The following is a 9,983-nucleotide window of genomic DNA, read 5'->3' as shown; positions in this document are numbered from 1 at the left end:
TTCAGTATCTGCCAGAAATCCTTGAAGAAGCATTTGAGAAATCCTTGGCAGGTGGGTGTTTCTTCAAGCCACCTCACCATTATTCTGAAACTATGCTTTTGGAGACTACTTGAGACCTTCATATTGATAAAATAAATTACTTTTCTCACTACTATTTGTTCACTTTATTAATATTTGTGTTGTGACTTCATGCACCAAGCACTGTGCATTTTGGGGACAAGGAAGTAAAAAAAGGGTTCAATACTATTAAACCCCATAATATTAAACCCATCTCTTACTATAATACTATCCCTATATAATAAAAGGCTAATATGCAAATTGGCCAAATGGTGGGACAACCGGTTGCGATGGTTCAAACTGACCACCAGGGGGCAGACACTTAAGGCAGAAGCTGCCTCCTGGTGGTCAGTGTGGTCCCACGGGGAAAGCACTGCTCATCCAGAAGCCAGGCTCACAACTAGTGAGCTCAGTGGTGGCAGGAGCCTCTCCTGCCTCTGCACCAGGGCTAAGGACCCCTCAGGGAATGTCCACCTGCTGGCCTAGGCCCGCTCCCTGAGAGGGTGCAGACTGGACTGAGGGACTCCACCCCATCCCTAGTGCACAAATGTCGTGCATTGGGCCTCTAGTAGAGTAATAAGAGTCTGAATTGTCTGAACAGTCTGGGTTCTGGAATTTTTGTTTCTCCCCCTGGATATTTCTCTAAATCTCTTTCTGTGTTTTTCTGGTTCCAGAAAATTCTAGCCCATTGTTTCCCAAAATGCCCTCAATACACCACTAGATCTTTAAAAGAAAGTTATGGAGTTAAAAAAAAATATTTGGAAGTACAACATAGAGCTATATTAAAAGCTCTGAGAACTACTACAGGAGAAATTCTTATTTAACTATTTTAATCTGAACTGGCTTGGGTATCAATACCTGTTACTACCTAACATACCTTCCCTTTTGCTCTGTTCCTTCAGTCCCAAAAACATGAAGATAGTATAAGATTCTCTGTTTGTCATTCCTCCTACATTCAGCCTCTTGTTGCTCACATTTTTTCTCTATTTTTACATCTAAGGAGATGACACCTAAGCAACCTGCTCTAGACTTTACCCCATTCCCCAAACTAACTGGGCATCTCTACTTGAGTTAAACATCATAATCTCAAACTTAATGATCTAAAATTTCAATTTGCCCTTTTGTCCAAAGTCAAGTCTCCATGATGTATGTTGATTTGGGGAGGAATATTACCTGTGCTAGATATTTTGATTCTTTGGTGTGTTTTTGTTTTGTTTTGTTTTGTTTTAGGGGGGTGGGGACAGAGAAGGACAGAGGGGGTGTTTGCTTTGATTTGGTTTTGGCAAAGGTGAGGAGGAAGTTTGGGGCAGGCTGAGTAGCCTTACAGTTTCATTCCTACTTTTGGAAAAAGTCCATTTTTGTGTGTCGTGTTGGTGAGATGTTGTGCATTGCCATTGGTTCCTGATTGCCTATACCTGAGTATATGGTGGGTGCTCAACTAGACAGCTTCCCACTGGGGACTTTGAATCTGGATTTGTCAGAACAGAGAGGTAGGAATGGTTACAATTCAGCCATATTGTGGCAGGTGCGATACCAGCAGAGTTCCACGACAACAATGGCCTTGTCCTAGTCACCCAAGATGTTGCTGATGCATCCTAAAGTTTGACAACCCCTGTATCAGGCCTTTCTTATACATCGGCTTTTCCAGTGATAGTACAGAAAATAAAATAGAGTCAGCATTGCTAAGAGAGTTACTTAAAATAGAGTTAGGAGGCCATTGAGGAAGTCAGGCCTATCTAAGACCTATGTCTCAGTTCATGGAACTATTATTAAGTTGATGACCTGTTGCTAAACTCAGATCAAGGTCAAACAACAAACACCCTAGGTCCATGGTTGCTACATAAACATACATGGACTTTATTTCCTCCTTATCACAGAGACCAGATGATGTGCATTCTTTTCTGTGAAAGAAAGCTCTCCATTGCAAAAACTAACATCCTCCATTTGCATAATTGGCTGAACCAATCCCCCTGACCTAGCCAACATCTTTCATTTATATGAAGAACCAAAATGAGAATAGCTCTTATGGTTTTGTCCTTACAAACCCTGACTTTAACCCCACCTCACCCCAATCTCCACCCTTTGGAGCACAATGTAAGTTGATAACTGAACCTGTGCCTGGATTGTAATTCCTTCTCTGCTAAAAAAACAAAAACAAAACAAAAACCCACCACTTTTTATTCTTTATTTAAACCTTTTCCTAAATCGACATTAAAAATATTTAATTATTACCCCCCAGATTAATTTTTTTTTAATCTGGAATTCTATAACCCTTACTAGCTATACCACTTATGCTAAACCTATCCATGTTGGCTTACTGTTATTTAAGTAGGTATTTTAGTTCTAAAACAAGTTTCTAAGCTTGAAGAAGGCAGGCTACTGCATCTTACATAGAGTAGTAAGTCATTATGACTAAATGAATATTCACTAGTGACAAATTAATTGCACCTGGAATATAAATTTCTCCATGTTCTATAAAATAAACTTAGTAGAGTTCACCTCTACTCCAGCTTCAAATTTGCAATATTTTTAAATTGCCTAGAGAGCTATAACAAACACTCAGGTCACAACTTTAGAGATTCTTATTTAATTGATTTAGAGTGCAGCAAGCTGGTCGTTGCGAGTTTTATAAGTTCCTAAATGGTTCTATGTTACAGGCAAGGTGGTAAATCATTCTGATATTCAAAGTGTGCTCCAAGGACCATAAGCAGCAGTTCACCTGGGAGTTTCTGAATGTGCATTTTAACAATATTCCTAGTTGATTCATATATACAGTAAAGTATGAGAAGCACTTGGTCTAGAGCAGTAATGGCCAATAGAAGTATAATACAAGCCTGTGATATTGTGATTTACAAGAAATATATATTTGGTCATTCAGAAAAACAAAATATAATTCACATATATATTTGGTCTTCATCCACAGTTCCTGGCTTACAGCTCCCAAAACTCTTGGAATTTTCTAAGAGGTAAGAGCAATGAGAGCATCTTTTGCCGAAATATTTGGTCTCCTGTCCTCAGTTCCTGAAATATCTTCAGAGCCATAAAGGTGAAATGGGTGTCTTATAATAAGCTCCTTTGCACAACTAGGTTTGTTAACAAGTGATATTTGGACAGCACCTAAGGATGGGGGCTGGTTGCTATGGGAACCAACCCTAAATGGAGGCTAGGAACTTTCAGTACCACCTCCTAGTTTCCAGAGAAGGGAGAGGGTCTGGAGCTTAAATCAGTCACCAATGGCCAATAATTTAGTCAATGATGCCTATTCAATAAAACTTCCATAAAACCCAAAGGGTTCAAAGAACATTCAGATTGATCAACCAGAACACATGTGTCACGATGCTAGGTCTCAAACTCCACAAAAACAGAATCTCCTTTGTTTGGGACCTTGCCGGATATAACTCTTAATCTGGCTACTGATTTTATACTTTAATAGGCATATGAAAAGATGCTCAACACCACTAATATAAATTATGCATATTAAAAGTACAATGAGAGATCACCTCATGCCTGTTAGAATGGCTATCATCAATAAATCAAGAAGTAATATGTTAAAAAGAGAGGGAAGGAGGGAGAGAACCTTTGTGCACTATTGGTGGGATTGCAGCCACTCTGGAAAACAGTATGGAGGTTCCTCCAAAAATTAAAACTAGAACTTCCCTATGATCCAGCAATTCCACTTCTGGGTATTTGTCCAAAGAAATCCAAAAACGCTGATTCAAAAAGATATCTGCATCTCTATGTTCATTGCAGCATTATTTCAAGTTCCAAGATGTGGAATCAACTTAAATGTCCACCAATATATGACATACAGTGGAATATTACCTGGCCATAAAAAGAATTAAATCTTACCATTTGTGACAACCTGGATAGATCTAAAGAGAATATGTTAGATCTATAGAGAAATAAAATAAATCAAACAGAAAAAGGCAAATGCCATCAAATGCATATGATTTCACTTAAATATGGAATATTAAAAATAAATAAACTAAGGAGAAACAGATACAGAAACAAAAACAAACTGATGGTTTCCAGATGGGAGGAGTGTTGTGGGGCACCCAGTGAAAAGGTAAAGGGATTAAGAAGTACAAATTGGCAGTTATAAAGTATTCATAGGACATAAAATATAGCCTTGGGAATACAGTCAATAATACTGAAATAACTATGTATGGTGTTAGGTGTGTACTAGACTTATCCAGGTGATCACTTTGTAGGTTATATAAATGCCTAACTCTATATTGTATACCTGAAATTAACATAATATTAAATGTAAACTATAATTGAAAAATTACACACACAGACACACACACACACACACACACACACACACACACACACTGTTAGGAATGACAAGAAAAAATAGATCATTTTCAATGAGTAATATAATAAATAAATGAGTTTCCATGAGACATAATTAATCAAACACAAGAAGGGGGTTATGAAAACCCAGATAGTCAGAAGCACAGTTAATAAGCTGGGCTTGAGATTGGCATCCAAAGATGGGCGGCAGCCTTGTGAAACTGAACCTGTGGAATCTGATGCTTTGGGTACACAGTGTCACAATCAAGTTGTAGGGCACCCAGCTGATGTCTGAGGAATTGATTATCGGTGTAGGGAACCCAACCCCCCACCCCACATACATTGGAAATTGGATGCAGAATCATTTTAAAGCCAGATATATTAATTTAAAATCTTCTAGTAACCATATTAAAAAAAAAAAAAGGTTTGAGTGGGCAAAAATAACTTTAATAATATACTTTATATAAATCAATATATCCAAAATATTACCATTTCAACAACTAATATAAAAATGTAATGAAGTGTTTAACAAAGGGGTTTTTTTGCACTAAGTCTTTTAAATCCCGTATGTATTTTATGTTTACAGCACATTTCCAATCAGACTCGCCACATTTCAAGTACTTCCTAGCCATATGTGGCTAGTGGTCACCATATCGAACAGTGTAGATGCAGAGCTTATGAACTTTCCCATCTCTCACACTAACTATAGCTTGCCTTACACAAGCTTTTTGTTACAACCAAAAGACCTTTTTAGCAACTCATAAACCCACCATTCACTTTCTTGTCTTCACACTATTTCTGCCACTGTTCCTTACATCTTGGAAAGACCTCCTCTTCTCCCTAATGTCTAGGTTCCATTTGTTTCTTTCAACCCTGTTCAGGTCTACAACAGTTTGGTGAAATCCTATTAAAATGGCCCCAGACTATGTTATAGTTCCTGTTCTCCATTTCATTCTTACATTCTTAATGTAAAAAAGCTTACATTTTTACCTATTAGGGAAGATAGTAAAAAATGACTTTAGAAAACTAAACATGAAATGCAATTAAAATTGTAAAACATGCTGCCCTGATTAATAAAAATGAAACGTAGACCTCAGAGGTTAATGTTGGAAAACAATGTCTCTGTATTAAAGAGAAAATCACAGGCCCAAAATGGCGTCACCTGTGCTAAAGCCCATGACACCAAACCTATATTTAATTCATGACCTAATTGCTGTTTCAGTCTCTCCCAGAAATATAATCTTAATCTGTTAGTCTGGAATTTTCTGGTCAACATCAATAAGGCCATATGTCATGTGGGTCCTCTCCCTCAATTTCCCTCCCCCCAAAGAAGAGGTAATCTGCATGATAGAAACCCTTGCCATTCCCTTCCCCCAAAAGGAAGATGTTCTGGTCTAAAAATGATTATTTTCTTTTGTTGATAGATCCCTTACCTCACCCTTCTTTTCTATAAAAACCTTACATTTTATACAACTTCTAGAAGTGCCCTTCTAGTTGCTATATAGGATGCTGTCCAATCCATACGTTACTTAATAAAGCCAATTAGATATTCAAATTTACTCAGTTGAATTTGCATTTTAACAATGATAGGGAGGAACAGCCTTCCTAGGAATGCTAAATCAACCCATATAATTCTTCTCCTGTAGATCTTTCATCATTACCTTTGCCCACTGTCCCTCAGCCGATAATATGGGAACTAAGTGACTGATGCCCAATCGTAAGCCTAAATTCAAGTGGAAGCAAAAACTCTTTTCTTGATTGCTCTAAAGCTTAATTGAGACAAAGATGGAATATATGAAATATTCAAAAAAGGTATTATTAATAGTCTCAGTGTAATAAAAGCAAATGTATCAGAGTCCAATGAACTTTAACAATCTGACTTGAAAGAGTTGGCTTGTTTTCTGTCTGAGAAAGACCACCCCATTCACATGGGGCAAGAATGAAGAATCTGGAAAGATCTTGCCAAGTTTCTCCCTTCTATCCTTTTCTCTCTCTACATAGTGACAATATATTTAGCCTACAAACTTAGCACTTCCCGGACATATTGACTCCTCTTAGTCTGACACTGCCCAATCCAGTAGCCACGGACCACATGTGGCTAATGAATCCTTGAAATATGGCCAGTCCAAATAGAAATGGGCTTTAAGAGTAATACCAGATTTTAAGACTTGGCACATGTATGAGTCTTCCATTGCTTCTGTTAAAAAAAAAAAATACTATAAACTTAGTGGTTTGAAACAGCCATTCATTATCTCAGTGTTCTGTAGTCTAGAAGTGGGGTTCAGTTCAGCCCTTGGCTTAGAGTCTCATAATGCCAAAATCAAGGTGTCAGTAAGGCTGCATTCTTCTCTGCAGGCCCTAAGCATTCAGGTTTGGCCCAATTCTGCTTCTGTGGTGGAGGGCAGGTCCTGTTCCTTCCTGGCTGTCAGTCAGGAGCTCCTCTTAGCTCCTGAAGACCTTCTGCATTCCTTGTCATATTGGCCTCTCCATCTTTAAGCCAACCCACACAGCATGTTGAATCTTTCTCATGCCTCAAAGTTCTACGAATTCTCTTTCTGTCACATCTCTTCTGCTTCTAGTCTGAGTAAATATTCTGCTTTTAAGAATTCATGTGGCCGGGACCGGTTTGGCTCAATGGATAGAGCGTTGGCTTGGGGACTGAAGGGTCCCGGGTTCGATTCCGGTCAAGGGCATGTACCTTGGTTGCGGGCATATCCCCAGTAGGGGGTGTGCAAGAGGCAGCTGATCGATGACTCTCTCTCATCGATGACTCTCTCTCATCGATGTTTCTAACTCTCTATCTCTCTCCCTTCCTCTCTGTATAAAATCAATAAAAATATATTTAAAAAAAAAAAAAGAATTCATGTGATTAGATTGGGCCCACTAAAACAATTCAGGATAATCTCTCTATTTTTAACCTTTTGTTGTTGTTAATCCTAACCCAAGGGTATTTTTCCATTGATTTTTAGAAAGAATGGAAGGGAAGGGGAGAGACAGAGAGAGAGAGAGAAACATTGGTGTGAGAGAGACACATTGATTGGTTGGTTGCCGCTGACACAGCAAATGACATACATGCCCCTTGACTAGAATCCAACTCACAACCCTTCTGTCCTCAGGCCTGTGCTCTAGCCACTGAGCCAAATTAGCTAAAGCTTTATTTTTAACCTTAATTAAATTTGCAAAATCCTTTTGGCCATGTAATGCAACAAACTCACAGATTCCAGGGATTATGGCATGAGAGTCATTCTGCCCATCAAAAAAAATAATAATAAAAAAGAAAAATATTTCATTAATAGTTTTTATATTTCTCATATGTTGAAATTATAATATCTTGGATATTTTCAGTTAAATAAAATGCATTATGAAATTTAACTTCACCTGTTTACTTTTACTTTTTGATGAATATAGTATGTTAAAATTGCATATGTGGCTTACATTTATATCTTATATTACACTTCTATTGGCCTGTACTGGTCTAGACCTAGAGAGGTCTTAAATCCTCTTTACCATCTTCATAGTTTGTGACATCTCATCTGTGGACCACCTCCTCTATAAGAAATGCTTCCCTTGTCAACATCAGTTTGGCTCAGTGGATAGAGCCTGAGGACTGAAAGGTCCCAGGTTCGATTCCGGTCAAGGGCATGTACCTTGGTTGCGGGCACATCTCCAGTAGGGGGTGTGTAGGAGGCAGTTGGTAGATGGTTCTCTCTCTATTTCTAGCTCTCTATTCCTCTCCCTTCCTTTCTGTGAAAAATCAATAAAATATATTAAAAGAAGAAAAAAAAATAAATGCTTCCCTTACAATCAGGTATGACCTTATACTTTTAAGCCTCTTTCATCCAAGTGATACGTAAGTACAGGGATGGAGCGTGGAGGTAGGTATATGGGTTCATTTCCAGATAAGGGAAGGACTCAGGGTCAACCTGATAACCCTAGTAATTACCAAGCTTGCCCTATGGGTGCGGAGGCTTCTCTTAGTCACCTCTTGGTTTCTGGTGGTTGGCACAAAAATGGGTCCTTTCAGTGAATATTTGCCAGTCCAAGTGAATCTAGATGTCAGTGATTGGCTGGTTAGAAGCAAATGAATAAATAAATAAACAAATAAATATAAAAGAATTAAAATTAAAAAAAAAATCGGAAACTAAGTCGGCTACCTCCTTTATATTCTAATAATGACAAACACTTCCATAGTGAAGTGAGAGAACTGCCTCCATTTGAAACTGCAAGCTGAGCAATATTTAAGAGTTGCACATCTTTATGAAACAAGAAAGTGTGATGATGCTTGGGGAAAATTTTTTCTTTTTCTTTTTAACAAATGAACACTCTAAATAACCAAATGTTTTCATTACTGTGCACTTCATTTGGCTTTGGTGACTAAACAAAACCACTAAATCTGTGACTGTTATCAAAAGTGCATTTCCAAAGAGATTTTTTTGGATATGCCGCTTTGTCTGGAGTTTACTTTTATTTAATTTAGCACAATACCAAAATGTTTCTACTAAAGGTGCTGGGCCTCATCCACTCACCTTTGCACTTCACCTAACAGGAGGCCAGATCATCTGTGGGTGCAGAAGAACAGCATCAAAAAAAAAAAAAAAAAAAAAGTGTGTGTGTGTGTTAGGGGGCAGGCGGGCATTTATTCTGATCTAATCCTCTAACCACAGGCAGGTAGGCAAGGTAGAAACCGCCAGAGCTTCGCTTCAGTTTCTTGGTCTGTACCCACTCTCAGCCCCAGGTGTGATCTTCACAAGCTAGGCAGCATCACTGTGACAATCTCCCTCTCCATCGCTAGGATTAGAGCTAAGGATCCTCTGAGGAGAGGTTAGGACTGCTGAGAAAGCTGGGGCTGCTGAATGTCCCTCTCCTGCCAGACATAAACCTAAAGCAGGACAGAAGTTTGGGAAACCAGGTTCACCCCACCCCATTGTCCTCAGTGATCTTCCTGGCCCAATGGAAGAAAAGGATACCATGAAAAAGATAATATAAACGTTTTAAATAAAGTTTACTAATTAAAAGGACTGATAGAATGAGGCATTCTTCAAAATCTATTGTCATGCCTTTGTGAATTGTATTGCTTATCAGCATTTTCCCCCCTCAAAAACAACAACAAAAAAAAAACACCCAGAACAGCAACATTTGTTCAGAAAAAGAAAAAGAAAAATAAAACAAAAAAAAACTAATGTTTCTTCCTTTCTTATTACTTTTATTGTTTGAGGTTTCTTTTAGACTATAATGGGACATTGTGATTTTGAGATGGGAAAAAAACAACCCCTTGTCTTTCAAACATAAGAATGTGATTGTATGCTATTGTTGCTAACAATGAGCTAAAGAGGTTAATGGATCACATATCTGGCAAACAGCCATCTTTCCTCCAACTCAATACATTAAACAAGATACATTTGGTTGCTGCTGCTGAGCTTCTGATTTTGTCTGAACAGTTGGTAAATAAGTTTACTTACATTTAAGTTATCTCTTTCTACAATAGAACTCAACAGCTTTGTCCTTCCCGCTGTATCCTGAAATTTAAAAAGTGCTAGGAACTCTGAGTCAGACCTTTGGATGTCAGGGTGAGAGTGAGGGGGGGAGGGGCTGGACTGGCTGGCTGTTGACTGGGAATCTAGAAATATTGT

This window comes from Pipistrellus hanaki (assembly GCF_964339955.1).
Source record: "Pipistrellus hanaki genome assembly, chromosome: 7".
In the NCBI taxonomy this organism is placed as follows: domain Eukaryota; kingdom Metazoa; phylum Chordata; class Mammalia; order Chiroptera; family Vespertilionidae; genus Pipistrellus; species Pipistrellus hanaki.
The sequence above is the reverse complement of the archived record's forward strand: the minus strand, read 5'-3'. Positions refer to the sequence as shown.